The sequence below is a fragment of the Dama dama genome, chromosome 23 (genome assembly GCF_033118175.1).
Source record: "Dama dama isolate Ldn47 chromosome 23, ASM3311817v1, whole genome shotgun sequence".
NCBI lineage: Eukaryota > Metazoa > Chordata > Mammalia > Artiodactyla > Cervidae > Dama > Dama dama.
Genome location: NC_083703.1, coordinates 24,099,740 through 24,124,393, shown reverse-complemented (window position 1 = coordinate 24,124,393; position 24,654 = coordinate 24,099,740). Strand labels below are relative to the sequence as shown.

The 24,654-nt window shown below is 37.5% G+C and overlaps 1 protein-coding gene and 1 long non-coding RNA gene across 2 annotated transcripts in view; both read left to right on the top strand.

The window, feature by feature from the left end:
- Positions 1-24,654, top strand: part of DNAJC1 (DnaJ heat shock protein family (Hsp40) member C1) — a 185,606-nt gene that overhangs the window by 148,878 nt on the left and 12,074 nt on the right. The gene's annotated exons all lie outside the window — the stretch shown is intronic.
- Positions 30-24,304, top strand: LOC133044653 (uncharacterized). The gene is made up of 2 exons (XR_009690016.1): positions 30-3,228; positions 15,306-24,304. It is a non-coding gene; the product is annotated as an uncharacterized LOC133044653 (long non-coding RNA).

Sequence of the window (24,654 nt, the reverse complement as noted above, 5' to 3'; positions counted from 1 at the left end):
TCTTTATAACTTTTGGGGTTTTTTTTTGTTTTTTTGCTTTTTTGCTTTTTTCAAGATAAGACCAGTTATCTTAAGTGACTAGAAAAGGTAACCTTATGGCTTTTCTCTTCAGCTAAGAATGTTAGGGTATATGCATTTTATTATGTTGTTGTAAGGTTGTTTGTAAAGATTAAGTTAATAATGCCTTTGCCTTATCAGTAATCTGACCAGATTAAAGATGTTCCATGGTTACTGATGTTTTAAGTACTATGATCCTCTATATAACTCCTGTTATTAAAAGCTGCTAAAATACTTTTAGAGTTATAAAACAGGCATTGGTTTAAAAGGGCCCCAAAACTTACAGTTCAATTGGCTGATAAGTGTCTCCTTTGAAGAGAGGACTGCCTTTAACTTTTAATAGTGCCCAACTGCAGATAAAAAGTAGAGCAGTATTTTAATGTACTGTCATTAAAATCTTAGCCTTTATTCTCAAGAGGAGAGAGATGAAAGTTTAAATGTTAATATTGTTGTTGCTTAGTCACTAAGTCATGTCCAACTTTTTTGAGACACCACGGACACTACGCCTGCCAGGCTCCTCTGTCCATGGAATTTTTTAGGCAAGAATACTGGAGTGGGGTTGCAGGAGAAGCTAATATACATGACACGTAACTAACAGAGCCTTGGAATGGCTGTTTAGTATCATAGATCTAGAAAATCAAGGGAATTCTAAAGAGCAGCCTTGGTGTAGATAAAGACATCTTTTCACACTTTTGCAAATTCATCCCATAATTTTTTTTCTTTTAGGCTTACCCAAGGGAGAATGATTCCATGGCTATAATATTAATAGATATTTTTTACTTATATCATGGAAGGAGCAAACATGACTGAGATTTTTTTTTCCCAAGTATTTAGTTGTATTTTCATAATACCAAAAGTATCTTGGAAATAAATACTTAGAAAGCCTAAACTTTTGGGGCACCGAAAGTACCATGGTAACTTTTCTCTTAGTATACACAAATATAGACCCACATTGTATTTTCATTCTGTGAGCATCATCTCCATAGCTGGATTGAACGTTTCATTTCAGTAACATACACACAAACTGTAAGCCACTCTCTCTCTAAAAGAGAAGTGTCTGAAGACAACTTATTTAGTGGAACAGCGAGTTATACTGGAACAGCTGAAATGGGTCTGGCTAATACAGTTCCTTTAGCAGAATGTTAAGTGAAAGCTAACCACCCTTTAGAAGATCACTTATTTTGCCTTAATGGTGTTAATTAGATTTGTTTTCATTAAGTATTCGACTGTTGAAAAGAAACCAAGTTCAGTTTGCTGTCACTGGAGCCTCTGCATACTGACCAGATCACCTGTACCAATTCTCTTCAGCTCTGCTCCTCTGTTCTTTGACCTGTTTTCTTGCTAAATGTGTAGCTTCAGGCAGAGCTCTCTTTCCTTCAAGAAACAATTGACCTTTTTTAGGGAGGGGTTAGAGTGTACCCATGGTGGAATGTATATGTTCTTTATTTGGGTTGACAGATTACAATGAAAAATTCATTTTGCTCCTCAATTAAGGAGTTTTCAGTATTGTCATAATTACTAGTTAAATTGCTAGGTTCTAATCTGGATAAACACAAGGAATGTTACTAGCTTTATTAAAAAAAATACAAAATATATTTTAACTCAAATATACCTAAACTATAAGACTTAACCTTATTACAGATGAAATATTTTAAATATTAATATATGCCTTTCAGCAAATAATTTTGGTAACCACAAAGGACACTCAAATTGTAAAAACAACAGAGGAAACAAAAAACTGTCTGGCATGTAAAACCAATTTTAATGTGATTATTAGCTGCAGGTTTTTTAAATTAAGGTCGGGGAGCCTCAGATTTCTTGCTTGTGAAGTAGTGTCTTTTTCTCTTGCCTGAAAAGGATGTAAACTGATTCTGCTTCTCTCCATAATCTCTTGCATTCTGGTTGTGATAACAGACCGATTGGAGATTTTCTGCCTCCTTGGAAAAGGCTCAGGTAGGCAGCAAAACAAAAGATAGGTAGATAGATTTAAACAGACTTTAGTAATTAGCTTAGTGCCAATATGAGAGGTGTGTAGTTAGATAACTGTCCCATATGCAGGTGAAAAAGAGAGAGTATAATAAAATTCCCGATTTTATTTTCTATAGCCACAACTAGAGAGAGGATACTTGTTGGGGGAACTTACATTTTTTGAAACAACTGTCATAATAACATGTAAGACTTTTATCAGTGAACTAAGTATATAGTGTATATATATATATAAGGGCTTCCAAAGTAGGTGTTTCAGTTTAGATGTATCTCAGTTAAAATATACTTTGCATTAATTTTTTAACAAATTACAAATTTAACAAATAACTTTCCATGTATTTATCCAGAGTAGAATTTAGTAATTTAACTCATACTTTGGCAAACATGTTATTGCTGTTACTTTTAGAGTCAAACTACTACTACACAACTTGTAAAGGTCCTCATAGTCTCATAAACACAGAGCATTTTTTGTTTCTCATCATTGCGCATATAAAGTATGTGAAAAGTTCTCTTGATGACCAGCCTTGTCTGTGTTTCTCTTCCTCCCTCCTTCACTCTCTCAACCCTTAAAGATATTAAATTTTAGAAAGGAATGGGTCGTTTATTCCATTCTTCTTGCCAGATGAGTCACTAGCTAATCTAATAAATTTTCAATCTGACAGTAACAGATAATAATGTGCTACCAAATCTTTCTGTCACACACATCTGTTATATGTCATTACAGACTTCAGTCTTCTTATACAGGCATACAACTACATAATTTTAACAGTATTAGTTTGTATTCTGCCCTTTTCACTTTGCTATGAAACACAGGCTTAGACTTCTTCCATGGCAACAAAGATCCACATCATTGTTCTAAACACATACAAACTCCCATGTTGTCTCAATATAATTAAGGAGCACCCAACTGACTGTCACTAAGTTTTTCTTTTTTTGCAATTTTATTGGGATGTCTTTTTTTTTTTTTAATTCATTCATCTTTCCATTTATATATTTCCTTAGCTTCTATGCCTAGGAATAGAGCTGCTTGATTCAAGAATATGGATGTTTTTAGAACCTTTGGTGACTCTAAAATTGGCCTCCAGAGAAGCTGTAACAATATACAATGTCCCTGGTGGTGTGAGAGAGGACACTTTCTCATAGTCTCATAAACAAAATTTTTTGTTTTTCATCACTGCTCATCAAGTAAGTGAAAAGTGCTAGTGCACTTATTTCTATAACTTACCTCCTTATTGGCCTCATTTTGAAGACAGCTTGTGTTAATTCATTACGATTTAAGAATAATCTTACCTTCTGCAGATGCTTTGCCATTTTATCTTTTGTTATCTTTGAATGTATTAGCTAACAATTCCAAAGAAATATTATATTGCAAATAATAGTGATTAGACTTTTTGCTCAACATTTTAGTAGGAAAACCCAATGTCTGATCAATTCTAGTATCAGTCTGATAGGGAAATTTTCTTCACTTTAATTCTTACAGTTCTAATTAGAACTGTATAATAAAATTTTATTACAGTTATGTTCAGGAAAAGAAGTGAAATCTTAACAATAGTTTTTTTAACATCCCGTGACATGATCATATAACTTTTCTCATATGACCTAGTAAGGTTGAATATATTACCAAGGTCCCCCTTTGTATTTCCAAGATAAACTTTACTTGATCATGTTATTTTAATAAACTGGATTTGATTTGTTATTTAGGATTCTCACATTTATGTATCACAGTAAAAGTATTACAGTACTTTTTATTACACTAAAAGAATTCTTAGTGTTTTGTTAATTGGATATCTTTAAGTAGGGTTATACCTGCCTTCTAACATCTAAAAAGTCGAGAGAAACAAAAGTGTGCTGTGAACAAAATAAGTATCCAAATAAATGAAGTAGAATGGTTGAAAGCCATCATCAGGAAAATCCCCTTGAGAGCAGAAGAAAAAGACAATTTTAAAACACTATAGAAAAGAGAAGAAATACATGGAATCAGTCCAAAAGCTCAAAATCTGATTAAAAGGAGTTCCGGTGAGAGAGACACAGAAAACAGACATGAGGGCATTACTCAATAAAAGAGACAAGTTCTCCAGGATGAAGGAACGAACAAACACCTGAGACCAACTTGTGAGAGCCTTCTAAAGTGGGGTAGAATACCTGGAAAAGATCCTGGGGGAGCTTCATGAACACTGAGACCACCTAAAAAGACCTTTAAAGCTTCTCAGGAGAAAAACTCTCCAAATTAAAGCAGTTCAGAGTGACAGCAGAGCACTTAGCAGCACTGGATGCCGAGAGACCAGAGAACAGTGGCCTCACCCCTCAAGCGGAAACGGTCCTGAATCTAGAACAGAGCAGTTCCGATGGTAAATACATAGGGTGAGGACTCTGCCCGTTCTGGAAAGTTTCCTGAGATGGCACTCCAGGAAATGAGGGATAAATCAATACAGAGGAAGACACAGAACCCTCGAAAAAGTGGACCAGGCCTAGTGAATAGAAATCCTGAGTCCCTACAGTGATAACGGCTGGGTGAAGAGCGCAGGAAGTCCATGTTGGATCCAAAGAACAAAAGACTGTGTGAGAGCAGCTGCAGAAATTCATATGTGTGAACAAAAAGCAACTAGAAACTCCACAAACAGAAAACCACAGTCCAGATTTAAGATCAGCCATATCTCAGACTCAATTTCAGGCCACCAGATAAAGCAAATATCACAGTAAAGTGACCCATACAAATTTTCTGGTTTTCCAATGCATGTGAAAGTTATGTTTACATTATATTGTTGTCTGTTAACTGTGCAATAGTAGTATATCCAAAAAACGCACATACCTTAACTAAAAATAATTTATTGCTAAAAAATGCAACCTATCATCTGAGCCTTCAGTGAATCATAATCTTTTCTACAGTAGTAACATGAAAGATCACCACAACAAATATAATAATGAAATTGTTTGAAACATTGTGAAAATTACCAAAATGTGGCACGGAGACACAAAATGAGCAGATGCTACTGGGAAAATGGTGCCCATAAACCTTCCTGAGTGGAGTAAGTAGCCACAGGTGCACAGAGTAGCCACAAGCCTGCAACTTAAAAAACCACAGTCTGCTTGTGTACTAACAAACGGAATGATAGAAACAGCAGAAGAACCTGATAGTGATAATATTCTCTAATAATTATCACCTATTTTAATTATTAAAATTAAATAGTTATATTACTCACTAATAATTTTAATGACACAAGAAACATGATCACAGTGCAGTATTTGTCTTTATAGTGAGTATTGTTTACCAGATTGCAATTATGTGAGATCTTACATATTTTATAAATGGTTTTTCAATTTTTTAAATCAATTGTGGAAAACAATCACAAGCTGTCCATCAAGTATGTCCTCTCCTTGTCTAGTAATAGAGAAGGCAGGCCCATATTTGCCCAGAAACACTGCACTTCACAGCGCTCTAAGCTCTGCAGTGGCTCAGTCACCAATTTCTTCTCAGAGGAATGTGAGTGAAGTAACCTGTGTTCCTGGGAGCTCTTCCTCCCTTTCCCTTCCAGGGCTGGACCAGCAACAGCCGCAACCATGCAGACAGAGATAGTTGCCCTAAAGAATGGCAGGGAAGCATGACAGAAAGAAACTGAATATATGGAGTAAAAGAGAAACTGAAGATATTGACAAGGTCCATGAAGAAAAAGCAGAGTAAGAGGTTCAAGTGAAATTCTGAGGAAAGTCCTCTCTCAGAGGTAATATTTGAGCAGAGACACAAAGCAACTGAGGGAGTGAGGTTGTGTGAGAATGAGTGCTCCAGGTGGAAGAAACAGTGCTTGCAGGAGCATGTTTGGAGCTTGCAGAGCCCAGCAAGGAGGGCAGTGTGGCTGAGCAGGAGGGGTTTAGAGAAGATGAGGCCAAAAGGTAGTGGAGGACCATGCAGGACCTCACTGGTCAAGGTAAAAATTTTGAATTCTACTCTGAGACAGGAAAGGTTTGAGCAAAAGAGTGCAAGATCTAAATAGAGAAGATGCTGTGGCAGGGCAACTGTGGGAGCAGGAAAGTAGGCCAAGCAAGAGGTTATTTCAGTTGTCCTCACAAGAGATAGTGGTAGTTTGAACCAGGGGTTATTGGTAGAGGTGGGAAATACAGGTTGAATAAGCATGTTAGTTGGGTATGTATACTTGTAACCGGTACTGTGAACATACAGATGACCAATAGGCACATGAAAAGATGCTCAGTATCACTATTAGAGAACTGCGAATCAGAACTACAATGAGGTATCACCTCACACCAGTGAGAATAGTCATCATTAAAAAGTCTACAAATAATTCTGGAGAGGGTGTGAAGAAGAGGGACCCCTCTTGCACTGTTGGTGGGAATGTAAATTTATACAGCCGCTAGGGAGAACAGTTGGAGAAGGCAATGGCGCCCCACTCCAGTACTCTTGCCTGGAAAATCCCATGGACAGAGGAGCCTGGTGGGCTGCAGTCTATGGGGTCGCACAGAGTCGGACACGACTGAAGCAACTTAGCAGCAGCAGCAGCAGGGAGAACGGTATCAGTTCAGTTGCTCAATCATGTCCGACTCTTTGTGACCCCATGGACTGCAGCACACCAGGCCTCCCTGTCCATCACCAACTCCCGGAGTTTCCTCAAACTCATGTCCATCGGGTCGGTGATGCCATCCAACCATCTCATCCTCTGACGTCCCCTTCTCCTCCCGCCTTCAATCGTTCCCAGCATCAGGGTCTTTTCAAATGAGTCAGTTCTTTGCATTAGGTGGCCAAAATATTGGAGTTTCAGCTTCAGTCCTTCCACCTTTAGGATGGACTGGTTGGATCTCCTTGCAGTCCAAGGGACTCTCAAGAGTCTTTTCCAACATCACAGTTCAAAAGCATCAATTCTTCAGTGCTCAGCTTTCTTTACAGTTCAACTTTCACATCCATACATGACTACTGGAAAAACCACAGCTTTGACTAGACAGACCTTTGTTGGCAAAGTAATGTCTCTGCTTTTGAATATGCTGTCCAAGTCTGTCATACCTTTTCTTCCAAGGAGCAAGCATCTTTTAATTTCATGGCTGCAGTCACCATCTGCAGTGATTTTGGAGCCCAAGAAAATAAAGTCTGACACTGTTTCCACTGTTTCCCCATCTATTTGCCATGAAGTGATGGGACTGGATGCCGTGATCTTAGTTTTCTGAATGTTGAGTTTTAAGCCTACTTTTTCACTCTCCTCTTTCACTTTCATCAAGAGGCTCTTTAGTTCTTCTTTGTGAGATGAACAACTTCTTCTTTGAGAACAGTATATGGCAGTTCCTTAAAAAAACTAAAAATAGAACTGCCATATGACCCTGCAATCCCACTCCTGGCCATATATCCAGAACAGACAAAAACTATAGTTCAAAAAGATACATGCATCCCAATGTTCATAGCAGCACTATTTTTTTTTTTATTTAGTTTTTAAAAATAATAATATTTATTGTTTTAAGATAATTTCTAGGGTGATTTCTTATTCAGTGATAGGTAGCTGGTAAAAGAAATAAAGCATTGTAACTCACCTGAAGGTGATATTTTACCCATGGTATCTCATGGTGAAAACTGCCACTGTATAGCAGCTCTATTTATGATAGCCAAGACACAGAACCAATCTAAGTGTCCATTTACAGATGAATAAAGATGTGATATGTGTACACAAACGGACTATTACTCAGCCATAAAAAAGAATGACAAATAATGCCATTTGCAAAAACATAGGTGAACCTAGACAGTAGCATATTGAGTGAAGTCAGACAGATATCATATGATATCACTTATATGTGGAATCTTAAAAAATTGTATAAATGAACTTATTTACAAAACAAATAGACATAGATAACAAACACATGGTTACCAAAGGGAATAGTGAGGGAGGGGGATAAATTAGGAGCTTGGGATTAACAAACAATTATGTATAAAATAAATAAAGACCTACTGGATAGCACAGGGAACTATATTTAATATCTTGTAATAACCTATAATGGAAAGGAATCTGAAAAAAATATGTATAACTGGGTCACTTTGCTGTACACCTAAAACCAACACAACATTGTAAACATACTATAATTCAGTTTTTTTAATGGTTAAAAAAATAGTGCTCATTAAAAATTTTTTTTAAAGAACTGGACAAAAATGCCTGCCTCTTGAGTGTAGGGTACATGGTTTTCCATCAGAAGCCCTTGTTGTAAACTTTTTTTTTAAGTTATGTATAAGTATTAACTTCATTTTAAAAACACTTAGAAATTTAAAAACAAAACATTTTACTTTTAGTATCTTTCCATGTCAATATATATATAGGTCTACCTCCTTCTTCTTAATTTTTATTATAAAAGCTTTATTGATTTACAGAAATAGAAAAACAGTCCTAAAATTTGTATGGAACCACAACAGATCCCAAGTAGCCAAAACAATGTTGAGAGAGAACGAAGTTTGGAGACATCACATGTCCTATTTTCAAAATGTTATAAAGCCACAGTAATCAAAACTGTAAGGTACTGGCAGCGAATCTCTAGGTCAGGAAGGCAGTAGGAACCTTCAGCCTCTATTGAAACACTTGCCAGACCATCCCCTCAACAAAGATAGCTTTACCAGAGGATTTCTAGAGCCATCTATTAATATGTTTGCTGTGTATATTTCCCTGTCAAAGGGCCTTGAGGGCTGATTTGATTGTTCTAGCAAAGGAATAACTACTGTCAGACCCCTGTCCTCCCCTTTCATTTGGTCCTTCTTTCATCTGGGTCTTCCTCCACAGAGGATACAGCTTAAGGTGGGGCAAACAGAATAATGGAGGGAGATGAACAAGGTATTTACCAGCCTGCGTACACTTTCAGCAGGGTGACAGGTATCACCCAGAGGTGTCTGATACACACCGGGGTAATCAAAGTACAAAGGTCCTGAATCTACTAAATTCACCTAGTTGGTGCTTGGCAGTAACTCAGGGAAAGCAGTGCAGACCTGGCTTTCTTGAGAGGTGAGGCCAAACTCCCACACTGTCAATACGTAAGCCTGTTTTCGATTGTTCTTTTCCTTACTTGAAACTGCCTGCAGTGCAGGAGACAAGGGTTCGATCCCTGGGTTGGGAAGATCCCCTGGAGAAGGAAACGGCAACCCACTCCAGTATCCTTGCCTGGAAAATCTCATGGACAGAGGAGCCTGGTGGTCTGCAGTCCATGGGGTCACAAAGAGTCGGGCATGACTGAGCAACTAACACAAAACACGAATACTTTCCTTACTTTAGCCAACACTGATTTTGAAGTAAAAAACTTTTAAAGCAATGAACAATGATTTTCTTCCTTATAAGCAATACTCCTAGTTAATTTGAAATCTGTCAACAAATATGCAAGCAGTAACCACATTGGAAGCTCCTTGAGGTGGATAACACTAGATCTTTTATATCAGGAGTCCCCAATCTCCTGGATCTAAAGCCTGATAATCTGATGTAATAGTAATAAAGTGTACAATAAATGTAATGCACTTAAGCCATCCCAAAACCATCCCCCAACCCATCCATGGAAATATTATCTTCCGCAAAACCTGTCCCTGGGGTCAAAAAGCTTGGGGACCGCTGTTATTTGTACACCACTGTTCTCAGTACAGTGACAGGCCAAGGCAATACTTAATAAATCTTTGGTGATTCAACTGAATGAAAGCTATTTCATTAAGAATATCACATCTAACAAAAGTCCAGGACCGGATGTCTTCACAGCTGAATTCTACCAAAAATTTAGAGAAGAGCTAACACCTATCTTACTCAAACTCTTCCAGAAAATTGCAGAAGGTAAACTTCCAAACTCATTCTATGAGGCCACCATCACCCTAATTCCAAAATCAAAGATGCCACAAAAAAAGAAAACTACAGGCCAATATCACTGATGAACATAGATGCAAAAATCCTTAACAAAATTCTAGCAAACAGAATCCAACAACATACTAAAAAGATCATACATCATGACCAAGTGGGCTTTATCCCAGGAATGCAAGGATTCTTTAATATCCGCAAATCAATCAATGTAATACACCACATTAACAAATTGAAAGATAAAAACCATATGATTATCTCAATAGATGCAGAAAAAGCCTTTGACAAAATTCAACATCCATTTATGATAAAAACTCTCCAGAAAGCAGGAAGAGAAAGAACATACCTAAACACAATAAAAGCTATATATGACAAACCCACAGGAAACATTATCCTCAATGGTGAAAAATTGAAAGCATTTCCCCTAAAATCAGGAACAAGACAAGGGTGCCCACTCTCACCACTACTATTCAACATAGTTTTGGAAGTTCTGGCCACAGCAATCAGAGCAGAAAAAGAAATAAAAGGAATCCAAATAGGAAAAGAAGAAGTGAAACTCTCACTGTTTGCAGATGACATGATCCTCTACATAGAAAACCCTAAAGACTCTACCAGAAAATTACTAGAGCTATTCAATGAATATAGTAAAGTTGCAGGGTGTAAAATTAAAACACACAGAAATCCCTTGCATTCCTATACACTAACAATGAGAAAACAGAAAGAGAAATTAAGGAAACAATACCATTCACCATTGCAACAAAAAGAATAAAATACTTCAGAGTATATCTACCTAAAGAAACAAAAGACCTACACATAGAAAACTCTAAAACACTGATGAAAGAAATCAAAGAGGACACAAATAGATGGAGAAATATACCATGTTCATGGATTGGAAGAATCAATATTGTGAAAATGAGTATACTACCCAAAGCAATCTATAGATTCAATGCAATCCCTATCAAGCTACCAACGGTATTTTTCACAGAACTAGAACAAAGAATTTCACAATTTGTATGGAAATACAAAAAACCTCGAATAGCCAAAGTAATCTTGAGAAAGAAGAATGGAACTGGAGGAATCAACCTGCCTGACTTCAGACTCTACTACAAAGCCACAGTCATCAAGACAGTATGGTACTGGCACAAAGACAGAAATATAGATCAATGGAACAGAATAGAAAGCCCAGAGATAAATCCACGAACCTATGCACACCTTATCTTTGACAAAGGAGGCAAGGATATACAATGGAAAAAAGACAACCTCTTTAACAAGTGGTGCTGGGAAAACTGGTCAACCACTTGTAAAAGAATGAAACTAGAACACTTTCTAACACCATACACAAAAATAAACTCAAAATGGATTAAAGATCTAAATGTAAGACCAGAAACTATAAAACTCCTAGAGGAGAACATAGGCAAAACACTCTCCGACATAAATCACAGCAAGATCCTCCATGACCCACCTCCCAGAATATTGGAAATAAAAGCAAAACTAAACAAATGGGACCTAATGAAACTTAAGAGCTTTTGCACTACAAAGGAAACTATAAGTAAGGTGAAAAGACAGCCCTCAGATTGGGAGAAAATAATAGCAAATGAAGAAACAGACAAAGGATTAATCTCAAAAATATACAAGCAACTCCTGCAGCTCAATTCCAGAAAAATAAATGACCCAATCAAAAAAATGGGCCAAAGAACTAAACAGACATTTCTCCAAAGAAGACATACAGATGGCTAACAAACACATGAAAAGATGCTCAACATCACTCATTATCAGAGAAATGCTAATCAAAACCACAATGAGGTACCATTACACACCAGTCAGGATGGCTGCTATCCTAAAGTCTACAAGCAATAAATGCTGGAGAGGGTGTGGAGAAAAGGGAACCCTCTTACACTGTTGGTGGGAATGCAAACTAGTACAGCCGCTATGGAGAACAGTGTGGAGAGTTCTTAAAAAACTGGAAATAGAACTGCCATATGACCCAGTAATCCCACTGCTGGGCATACACACTGAGGAAACCAGATCTGAAAGAGACACGTGCACCCCAATGTTCATCGCAGCACTGTTTATAATAGCCAGGACATGGAAGCAACCTAGATGCCCATCAGCAGATGAATGGATAAGGAAGCTGTGGTACATATACACCATGGAATATTACTCAGCCGTTAAAAAGAATTCATTTGAATCAGTCCTAATGAGATGGATGAAACTGGAGCCCATTATACAGAGTGAAGTAAGCCAGAAAGATAAAGAACATTACAGCATACTAACACATATATATGGAATTTAGAAAGATGGTAACAATAACCCTATATGCAAAACAGAAAAAGAGACACAGAAATACAGAACAGACTTTTGAACTCTGTGGGAGAAGGTGAGGGTGGGATGTTTCGAGAGAACAGCATGTATATTATCTATGGTGAAACAGATCACCAGCCCAGGTGGGATGCATGAGACAAGTGCTCGGGCCTGGTGCACTGGGAAGACCCAGAGGAATTGGGTGGAGAGGGAGGTGGGAGGGGGGATCGGGATGGGGAATACGTGTAAATCTATGGCTGATTCATATCAATGTATGACAAAACCCACTGAAATGTTGTGAAGTAATTAGCCTCCAACTAATAAAAAAATAAAATTTAATTTAAAAAAAAAAAAAAAAAGACCAGAAACTATAAAACTCCTAGAGAACATAGGCAAAACACTCTCTGACATAAACCACAGCAAGATCCTCTATGACCCACCTCCCATAATATTGGAAATAAAAGCAAAACTAAACAAATGGGACCTAATGAAACTTAAAAGCTTTTGCACAACAAAGGAAACTATAAGCAAGGTGAAAAGACAGCCTTCAGAATGGGAGAAAATAATAGCAAATGAAGAAACAGACAAAGGATTAATCTCAAAAATATAGAAGCAACTCCTGCAGCTCAATTCCAGAAAAATAAATGACCCAATCAAAAAATGGGCCAAAGTTCTAAACAGACATTTCTCCAAAGAAGACATACAGATGGCTAACAAACACATGAAAAGATGCTCAACATCACTCATTATCAGAGAAATGCTAATCAAAACCACAGTGAGGTACCATTACATGCCAATCAGGATGACTGCTATCCAAAAGTCTGCGAGCAATAAATACTGGAGAGGGTGTGGAGAAAAGGGAACCCTCTTACACTGTTGGTGGGAATGCAAACTAGTACAGCCGCTATGGAGAACAGTGTGGAGAGTTCTTAAAAAACTGGAAATAGAACTGCCATATGACCCAGCAATCCCACTGCTGGGCATACACACTGAGGAAACCAGATCTGAAAGAGACACGTGCACCCCAATGTTCATCGCAGCATTGTTTATAATAGCCAGGACATGGAAGCAACCTAGATGCCCATCAGCAGATGAATGGATAAGAAAGCTGTGGTACATATACACTATGGAATATTACTCAGCCATTAAAAAGAATTCATTTGAATCAGTTCTAATGAGATGGATGAAACTGGAGCCCATTATGCAGAGTGAAGTAAGCCAGAAAAATAAAGACCAATACAGTATACTAACGCATATATATGGAATTTAAAAAGATGGTAACGATAACCCTATATGCAAAACAGAGACACAGATGTACAGAACAGACTTTTAGACTCCTTGGGAGAAGGCGAGGGTGGGATGTTCAGAGAGAACAGCATTGAAACAAGTATACTATCAAGGGTGAAACAGATCACCAGCCCAGGTTGGATGCATGAGACAAGTGCTCAGGGCTGGTGCACTGGGAAGACCCAGAGGGATGGGATAGAAAGGGAGGCAGGAGTGGGGATCGGGATGGGGAACACATGTAAATCCATGGCTGATTCATGTCAATGTATGGCAAAAACCACTACAATAATGTAAAGTAATTAGCCTCCATCTAATAAAAATAAATGTGGGGAAAAAAAAAAAGAATATCACATCTAGGGAATTCCCTCTTGGTCCAGTGGTTAGAACTCTGCACTCTCACTGCAGAGGGCCCGAGTTCAGTCCCTGGTTGGGGAACTAAGATTCCACAAGCTACATGGTGTGGCCATAAAATAAATAAATAATGTCATATCTAGTAAATCACAGAATATTTGATCTAAAAAGAAATCATTCGTGCACTCTTTTATGGATAAAGAAGTGGGAAGAGAACAGAATTTAAAAGAAAACCTGGCTTTGGTGTCCTACCACCACCATTTATGGGCTGTGTGATTCTGTAGGTCCCCATATCACCCTGAGCTTCAGTTTCCTTGTCTATCATCTGAATTTCACAGGGCAGCTGGGGGGTGACATATGAGAGCATTATGAAAATACTTTGTTATTATGAACCATTACACAATTGTAAATCTCCATAATAATTACATCACAGATGTGAGTTACAGAAAGAGATAAAAGTTCAAGGCCACAAAGCTAGTTAACGGCAACCTGGGACTAGAACCCAGATTGTCTGACTCTTATTTAAGCTACACCATCATCTTGGTTTAGCAAAGACTTTATTTTTAACCCTGTATGTACGCAGCACTATTTGTTTGTTGTGCCTAGATCAGATATTATCTTCAAAGTGAAATATTTTGGTTTTCTGAGGTTCTGGGTGACAGGGAGACAAATTTGAGAGCTAAGTATTTCATGTCCCAAGATACTGGCCAATCCATGGGGCTATAATTCCACAGAGCTCTAGAAGTGGTTGCTTTCCTTTGACTACTTGAACCACAGAAATATTCAGCATCTCATTAAGCTCTCACTGAACACTGTTCCTCTTCCTTGGTGATTCATTCAAGCAAAGCATATTTGCAGACTACATGAAACATTTTCTATATAGACTCCCATTTACCAGTCTTTTGTTTTTCCCTGGATCTTATTTAGTGTCCTCTATTACTAATGTACTGAGTTTGTAATTTCTACTCACTCATCAGAACCTTATATCTTACCAAAAGGACAGATCCACTTTCAAGTCTAGATCCAATTTACTAGTTACAATGACATCCACTTTGAATACCATGGATGTTTTATTCATGAAGGGCACTGGTTTTTCACAGTATAATCTATGGTCTGGTGATAGCATCATAGTTTATGGTGGGGATTTATTTTATTATCATGAATTTTTTGCTTAACTCTGTCTTATGTATAGCTCAGAGATACAGCAAGTCAATAGATAGTGAGTGACCCTTAGGCAGATGCTAGTAAGTGTTAATGCAATTTAAAACTGCTTCCTTGTGCTAAAAATTTCCTCATTTAAAAAAGAGGAAAGTGGGTGAACATATGTTGGGTTGTTACATATCTTGCTGGTAAGACTAAAAATATTTGCAAAACTATACTACTGTCTGTCGACATTAGTATATTCTCTGAGTAAATGGGCCATCTACATTACTTATAGATGTAATCAGGAAGTTAATGAAAGGCCCTCTTTCTTAATGATTAAGATGAACACTATTATTATTTCTTGTATTTTCTATCCAGACAGAGAATCCAGAGAAAATTTTAAAGACATTGGAGAAATAATAAGAATGAACAGCACTGCTTTCTACCAGTTGGAAACATTTTTCAGGTGGTTTATTTTATGTTCAGGTAACAGAGTGCCCTTTTATTTGAAATTACAATAGTTCCTGATTATAACGAGTGATAGATTCAGCAAAAAGTTGGCCAAAATTAAATACAACCAAATGAAAATACAGTTGCTCCTTGAACAGCATGACAGACATACCAATGCCCCCACAGTTGAAAATCCACATATAACTTTGCAGTCAGCCCTCTGTATCCACAGTTCTGCCTCCTCAGATTCAGCCAACTGTGAGCTGTATAGTACTTTAGTACATTTTATTGGAGAAAAGCCACTTATAAGTGGTTCAAACCTGTGCAGTTCAAATCAGTGTTTACTTGAGGGCCAACTGGAATGAACCTCACAGTTACATAATTTTTATTATTAGAATACTTAAAATGTCACTAAGTCAGCCAGAATTTGAAACATATAACTTGAGGTTATCACTAATAGCCAATATTTATTTTCCAAGTTATCTGAGGATGCCAGAAATATGAGTAATATACTTTGTATAGCTCAGAAAATTGGAAAATTCTTCTGTATATTGAGTAGAAATGTGCCACTATGTAACTGTTCACTGACTCTAACTGTACCCTATGGAATATAATTTTCATTTTGTTAATTTAATTTTCTGTTACTTTCATCAGTATTTTCACTGGAAGGAATGAAACCTATTTTAGGTTTTTTTCATTCACTCCAGCCTAAACCCATATATCCCAGAATTGATTATAAAGCCCCTGTTTCATAAGAAATTTAAAGATAACTTTAGGTGTAACTACATGAAGAAACAGGATTATAAAGTATTTTCTGCTTGGAATCAGACCATGGTGAAACACATTTACCTACAATTCTACAATCCAGGTAACTTAATACACACGTGGACAGTGTTATCCAAAAGCCCACTTAAGCCAGTAGCCCACAATATTATTTTTTCTCATACTGAGGAAGAAGAGAAGCCTTGTCTATATGCACCTGTGTAGGAATATAGGTCTTCTCCCAAAAGGAAGCTAGAAAAAAGCCACACATCTACATTAAGACAGAGACCATATCTAATATAATTGTATGTGATATAAAAGCAGAATGAATACTGGAAAACGCATTCTAGAATATGCTAGTGAAGTAATACTAAACACTCATGACTAAACTGGCACTCATGTTATCAAAGTCATCTAGATCAGAGAGAAATGGATTTAGTGAAAACCAAGTCACTTCCAATGTCATCTCTATTTTCAGATGACATGATATTACATATGGAAAACCCTAAAGATGCCATCTAAAAACTGTTAATAAACTATTTCAGTAAAATCATAGGCAACAAAATCACTATACAAAAATTAGTTGTAACTCTGTACACCAACCAACAAACTATCAAAAATAGCAATTAACAATTCCATATACAAGAGCATCAAAAAGAATAAAGTGCTAGTTATAAATTTAACCAAGAAGATGAAAGATCCATACACTGAAAACTGTAAGACATTGATGGAAGAAACTGAAGGAGACACAAATAAATGGAAAGATATTTTGTATTCATTTCATGCTAAGTTGCTTCATTTGTGTCTGACTCTTCGTGACCTGTAGCCCACCAGGTTCCTCTGTCCTTGAGATTCTCCAGGAAGGAACACTGGAATGGACTGCTGTGCCTTCCTCCAGAGATCTTCCTAACCCAGGGATCAAACTATGTCTCTTACATCTCCTGACTTTACCACTAGCACCACCTGGGAAGCCCACATTCATGATTGGAAGAATTTAACACTGTTAAATTGTCCATACCACCTAAAGTGATCTACAGATCCAATATAAAACCTCTCAAAATTCTAATGGCATTTTTCACTGAAAAAGAAATAGTCTGAAAATCCCAGATAGCCAAAGCAATCTTGGAGGGGAAAAAAAAAGCGGGAGGGATCACATTTCTGAGTTCAGCTTATATTGCAAAGTGATAATAATCAGAACAGTATGGCACTGGCATTAAAAACATAATAGAGAGGCCAGAAATAAACCCATTGGTTTACTAATTAGAACAAAAAGTTTTAACATTAGTATGAAAACATGAAAGATCCCTAATAATCAAAGCTATCTTGAGAAAGGAAAACACAGCTGGAGGAATCAGGCTCCCTGACTGCAGACTACAAGCTACAGTAATCAAGAGTATGGGACTGGCACAAAGACAGAAATATAGATCAATGGTACAGGATAGACAGCACAGAGATAAACCCACACACCTACCCTAACCCTATGCCTATGGTGACCTAATCTATGACAAAGGAGGCAAGAATATACAAAGAAGAAAAGATAATCTCTTCAATAAGCAGTGCTGGGGAAACTGGACAACTACATTTAAAAGAATGAAATTAGAACATTCCCTAACACCATACACAAAAAAAACTTCAAGATGGATTAAAGACCTAAATGTAAGACCAGACACTATATAAAACTCTTAGAGGAACACACAGGAAAAACACTCTGAGAAAATCACAGCAAGATCTTTTTGTGATGCATATCCTAGAGTAATGAAAATAAACAAATGGGACCTAATTAAACTAAAAAGCTTCTGCACAGCAAAGGAAAACAGAAGATGAAAAGACAACCCTCAGAATGAGAGAAAATATTTACAAATGAAGCAACTAACAAAGGATTAATCTTCAAAATATACAAACAGCTCATGAAGCTCAATATTAAAACAGCCTAATCAAAAAAATGGGCAAAAAACCTAAATAGATGTTTGCTTAAAAAAAAAAAAAAAAAACAGTACAGATGGCCAAGAGGCACATGAAAAGATGCTCTACATCACTAATTGTCAGAGCAATGCAAATCAGAACAACAATGACATATCACCATGCTATTCAGAATGGCCATCAAAAAATCTACCAGCAAATGCTGGGGGTGGTGTGGAGAAAAGGGAACCGTCTTGCACTGTTGGTGGGAATGTAAATTGATACAGCCTCTATGAAGAACAATATGGAGGCTCCTTTAAAAGACCTAATATAGAACTACCATATGACCCAGCCATCCCACTGCTGGGCATATACCCTGAGAAAACCATAATTCAAAAACACACATGTACCACAATGTTCACTGCAGCACTGTTTACAATATCCAGGGGATGGAAGCAACCTAAATGTCCATCAACAGATAAAGGTATAAAGAAGACATGGTACATGTATGTAATGGAATGTTACTCAGCCATAAAAAAAGGAATGAAATTGGGTCATTTACAGAGATGTGGATGGCTCCAGAGTCTGTTATACAGAGTGAAGTCAGTCAGAAAGAGAAAAACAAATATTGCATAATAACACATATATGTGAAATCCAGAAAAATGGTACAGATGAACCTATCTGCAGGGCAGAAATAGAGACACAGATATAGAGCACAAGCGTGTGGACACAGTGGGGGAAGGAAGGGTGGGGCAGATTGGGAGGTTAGGATTTTACACATGTATACTGCCATATGTAAAACAGGTAGCCAGTGGGAAGCTACTGTAAATGCATAGCACAGGGAGCTCAGGCCAGTGCTCTGCAATGACCTAAATGGCTGGGATGGTGGGCGGGGGCTGGCGGCACAGCCCAGCGAGGAGGGACGTATGTAATACAGCTGATTCACTTTGCTGTACAGCAGAAAGACAACAGTGTAAAGCACTTGCACTCCAATAAAAAAATATTTATTAAAAGAAATAAAGCCACTGGTTTATTTTTATTAATACAGGTAACTAATTTTTGACAAAGCCAAGAATATACAATGAGAAAAGGATAGTCTGTTTAATAAATGGTGTTGGGAAACTGGACAGTCACATGTAAAGGATGAAACCAGGCTTCTGTCTTATGCCACACACAAAACTAACTCAAGATAGACAGACTTGAACATGAGACCCAAAACCATAAAACTAGAAGAAAATGTAGGGAATAAGCCCCTTGACATTAGTCTTCATGTTGATTTTTTGGATTTGACAACAAAAGCAAAGGTAACAAAACCAAAAATAAAAACAAGTGGGACTACATAAAATTAAAAAGCTTCTACACAGGAAATTGTCAACAAAATAAAAATGAAACCTATGGAATGGGAGAAAATTCCTGCAAGCCATACATCCAATAAGGGAGTAACATCAAAATATACAAGGATCTCATAGAAATACAATACCAAAAAACCCCAAATAATTCATTTTTAAAATAGGCAAATGTCCTCAATAGACACTTTTTCCAAAGACCTATAAGTGGCTAACAAGAATATGAAAAGATGTGCAACATCATTAATCATCAAGGAGATGCAAATCAAAAATATAGTAAGGTCACCTCAAAACCTGTTATATGAAAAAAACAAGAGTGATAATATGCTGGTGAGGATGTGGAGAAAAGAAAATTCTTGTAGACTTTTGGTGAGAATGTAAACTTGTACAGCCACTATGGAAAACTGTATGAAGGTTCCTCAAGAAATTAAAAACAGAACTACTATATGATCCAGCAATCCCAGTTCTGGGTATATATCCAAAGGAAACAAAATTGTTATCTCAAAGACATCTGCACTCCCATTTTCATAGCAACATTATTCACAATAGCCGGTGTACAGAAACAAAGTGTTCTTCAACTGATGCACGTGTGCACAAAATGTGTTTATACACACACATACAGTGAAGTAGTATTCAGTCAAAAGTCAAGATTCATAGAAAAATTGCAGAAAAGTAGCTGCCAGGACTAGGAGATGGGGGAGATAAGGAGAGGTTGGTGCAAAGGTATAAACTTTCAACTATAAGTTGAATAAGGTTTGAGGATTTAACGTATAACATGGTGACTATAGTTGATAACACGGTACTGTATAATTAAAATTTGCTAAGTAAGAACTTAAATGTTCTCAACAAAAACTATTGAAGAGAAATTCTCAGGAAAAAAAGGATCAACCATTTTGTGGCACCAGGAGATATGTTCTTGGCAAAGAGGATAAAATATTAAAATAATTGTTGAACCACATAAAATTGGAAAGTTGACCAGTTGTTTTCTTACATGTTTAAATTGCCTTTTTAAGTAGAAGAAGAGTATGGCCCCAAAATGATTATAGTGATATTTACCATTCATTTCATTATTTAAAACTGAGGATCTGAAAGACTCAGGTTATAGTAGCTATTTGTTTTGTGTGGTATGGATAGTCCAGATTGTGATATATGCATAGTCCCCGACTTAACAATGGTTCAGCTTGACTATTTTTCAGTTTTATGATAGTGCAAAAGCAATAGACCTTCAGTAGAGACTATACTTCGAATTTTGACTTTTGGTCTTTTCCCAGGCTGGTGATATGCAGTACAGTACTCCCCATCATGTTGGCTAGTAGCATTGACGTGATTATGAGTAAACAACTGATACACTTGCAACCACTTGCAGTACAGTATTCAATAAATTACATGAGATATAAAATACTTTATTATAAAACAGGCTTTGTGTTAGATGATTTTGTCCAGTTGTAGGCTCATGTAAGTGTTCAGAGTATGTTTAAGGGGAGTGTTAGTGTCTGATTCTTTGGGACCCCAGGGACTGTAGCCCACCAGGCTCCTCTGTCCACTGAGTTCTCCAGGCAAGAATACTGGAGTGGGTTGCCATGCCCCTTTTCCAGGGGATTTTTCTGACCCAGGGATCAAACCCGGGTCTCCTACATTGCAGGCAGTTTCTTTACCATCTGGCCAAAAGCTTTGGTGTTCATGTTCAGTAGGTTAGGTATAGTAAAAACATTTTCAACGTATCCTTCACGGATCACTGTCTTGTTGTGGCAAAGGGGCTTGTGCAACTCAGTGAAGCTATGAGCCATGCTGTGTAGGGCCACCCAAGACAGATGGGTCATAGCAGAGAGTTCTGACAAAACGTGATCCACTAAAGCCTTTGACTGTGTGGATCATAACAAATTGTGGAAAAAAGCTCTTAAGAGATGGGAATACCAGACCATCTTACGTGTCTCCTGAGAAACCTGTATGGGGGTCAAGAAGCAACAGTTAGAACGCTGTATGGAACAACTGGTGGTTCAGGACTGAGAAAGGAGTACGACAGGGCTGTCTGCCATCACCCTGTATGCTGAGCACATCATCAGAAATGCTGGGCTGGAGTAGTTACAAGCTGGAATCAAGACAGGTGGGAGAAACATCAACAACCTCAGATATATGGATGATACCACTCTAATGGCAGAAAGTGAAGAGGAACTAAAGAGCCTCTTGATGAGGGTGAAATAGGAGAGTGAAAGAGTTGACTTAAAACTAATATTAAAAAAAAAAAGATCATGGCATCCGGCCCCATACTTCATAGCAAATAGAAGGGGAAAAGGTGGAAGCAGTGAAAGATTTCCTCTTCTTGGGCTGTGGACGGTGACTGCAGCCATGAAATCAGAAGGTGATTGCTTCTTGGCAGGAACACAATGACAAACCCAGACAGTGTTGAAAAGCAGACATTACTCTGCAGACAAAGATCTGTATAGTCAAGGCTGTGGTTTTCCCAGTGGTCATGTACAGTTGTGAGAGCTGGACCATAAAGAAGGCAGAACACCAAAGAATGGATGCCTTCAAACTGTAGTGCTGGAGAAGGCTCCTGAAAGTCTGTTGGACAGCACAGAGATCAAACCAGTAAATCTTAAGGGAAATCAACCCTGAATACTTGTCAGAAGGGCTGATGCTGAAGATGAAGCTCCAGTATTTTGGTCATCTGATGCGAACAGCCAACTCACTGGAAAAGTCCCTGATGCTGGGAAAGATTGAGGGCAGAAGGAGAAGAGGGTGTCAGAGGGAGATGGCTGGATGGCATCACTGATGCAGTGGACATGAAACTGGGCAAACTTTGGGAGATGGTGAGGGATGGAGAGGCCTAGTGTGCTGCAGTCCACGGGGTCGCAAAGAGTCGGACACTGGGTGACTGAACAACAACAGCCCCAGCATAAATCAAGAAGACCTATACTGTATTCAGAATTCTGTCAGTACAAGGAGTTAGCTAACCACGTATTCTCAAACCAGCGCATGGATAATAACTTCTTTGGGAGGAGTCTTTCTGGAGTTGTAACAAATACCAACTATTGACCTCAGAAACCATCCCTTCAAAGGAACCACAATTTGATTTGATTTCTTTGTGGAGTAATTTCTGCCCTCATGCATTTTGTAGAAAACAGAGCTTCAGCCAGCAATTAATGGAGTTTAACAGCTGGTTGTAGTCAGGTAAAGAGAGGAAGAGAGTCCTACAAATACTACTAGACTAGCATCCTAAGATGACTGGGCATCATACCACACCTATCCGAGGAACAACATCAGAGCCTAATGCTGTAGGGGCAGAGGGCAATAGGCTTCACTAAGATAATCTAGCCATCCACTAAAATTACATGCAAATAAAACAAATCTTAATTGGGGGAAGGGTGTGGTGAGGGGAAAATTACTAACCAGAATTGCTGCAATATATTACCTGAAAGTTCAGTTTTGAACAAAAATAATGAGTCTTGAAGACAGGAAAATATGACCCACGTATTAGAACAGAGGCAAGAGAAACTGCCCTGGAAGAGTAACCAGAGGGGACTTCCCTGACTGTCCAGGGGCTGAGACTCTCGAGCTCCCAAGGCAGGGGGCCAGGGTCAATCCTTGGTCAGGGAACTATACGTCAGATCCTACATGCTGCAGTTAAGAGTTCACATGTCACAACTAACAGACTAAAGATCTTGTATGCTGCAATTAAGACTTGGCACAGCCAAATAAATAAACACTTAAAAAAAAAGGGTGACCAAAGATATGATTTCACAGAAAAAGACCTCAAAATAACAATTTTAAATGTGTGAGATAGAAATTATTTTTAAAAATAATAAAAGAACCAATGGAGATTCAAGTATAATAATTACAATTCCAAAAATTCACTAGAGATACACTCCACAGTAGATTTAAACTGACAGGAAAGAATTAGCAAACTTGAAGATAGATCAATAGAGAAATTCAAGCTGAGGGACAGAGGGGAAAACAAAAGAACAGTGAACAGAGCCTCAGAGAAAACACCAACATATGCATAATGGGAGTCAGGAGAGAAAGGAGGGGAAAAAGTCCAAAGAGTGTGTGGGTGAAAACTTTCAAAGTTTACTGAAAAATGCTAACCTAAATACATCAGGAAACTCAGTAATTCTGAGTAGGATAAGTTCAAGAATGTCAACAAAAGATGCATCATAATAAAAATGCAAGGAGTCAAAATAAGGAGAAAATTTTGAAGGCAGCAAGGAAGAAATGACTTGTGACTTAGAAGGGAAACCCCTCCCCGTAAGATTAACAGCCTTCTTCTCAACATAAACCATGAAGGCCAGGATGCAGTGGAATAACATATTCAGAGTACTCAAGAAAAACTTGCCGACCAGCAAAACTATTTATCCAAAAAAAAAAAAAAGCAAAAAAACTTTTCAATATAAATAAAAACTGAAGTTCTTCAGTCTGAAAGCAAGTAACCCCAGGTGGTAATTTGAATCCACATGAAAAAGAGCACCAGGAAAGGTAATTAGGTAATTTTAAAAGACAGTATAAATATATGTTTTCTCCTTAACTGATTTAGAAAGCAGTTGTAAATAATAGCTACATGTTACTCTCAGGCCTATAACATATAGAAAGGTAATATTTGTGTAATATCTTTACCAACAACAGCACAAAGGATGTGAGGGGCAGCAAGGCTGTATGGGCTGAGTAAACCACTACAGAAGGTGAAGTAGTAATTTTAAAAGTGTTACTGGATTTCTAACATGAATAGATACAGTTTATATAATGGACATACTACAGTACAGGGGTAAAGAGAACAAAGCTATATAGCAGTAATGTTTCTATATATCCCTGAATTAAGGCAGTATAAATCTGAAGCTGTCATAAGTTAAGATGTATATGGTAAACCCTAGAGCAACCTCTTAAAAAAAAAAAACTCAATAAAGTACAGTAAAAAAAAAAAAAAAGCTACATTAGAAAACATTCACTTATGCAAAAGAAAGCAATAATAGAGGAACAAAAAAAGACATTAAAAGTTAAATTCAACTATATCAATAATAACATTAAGTGTAAATGGATTAAATAATCCAGTCAAAAGAGAGTTTTTCAGAGAGGATTAAAAAGTCATGATTCATCCCTGTGTAGTCTACAGGAGACACACTTTAGAGTCACAGAGAGAAATAAAATGAAGGAAAAAGGAAGGAAAAAATATCATGCAAATAGCAACCTTAATAAAGCTGGAGTGGCTATACTAAAATATACTTCAAAACAAGAAATACTTGTACAGATAAAGAACATTTTATAATAATTAAAAGGC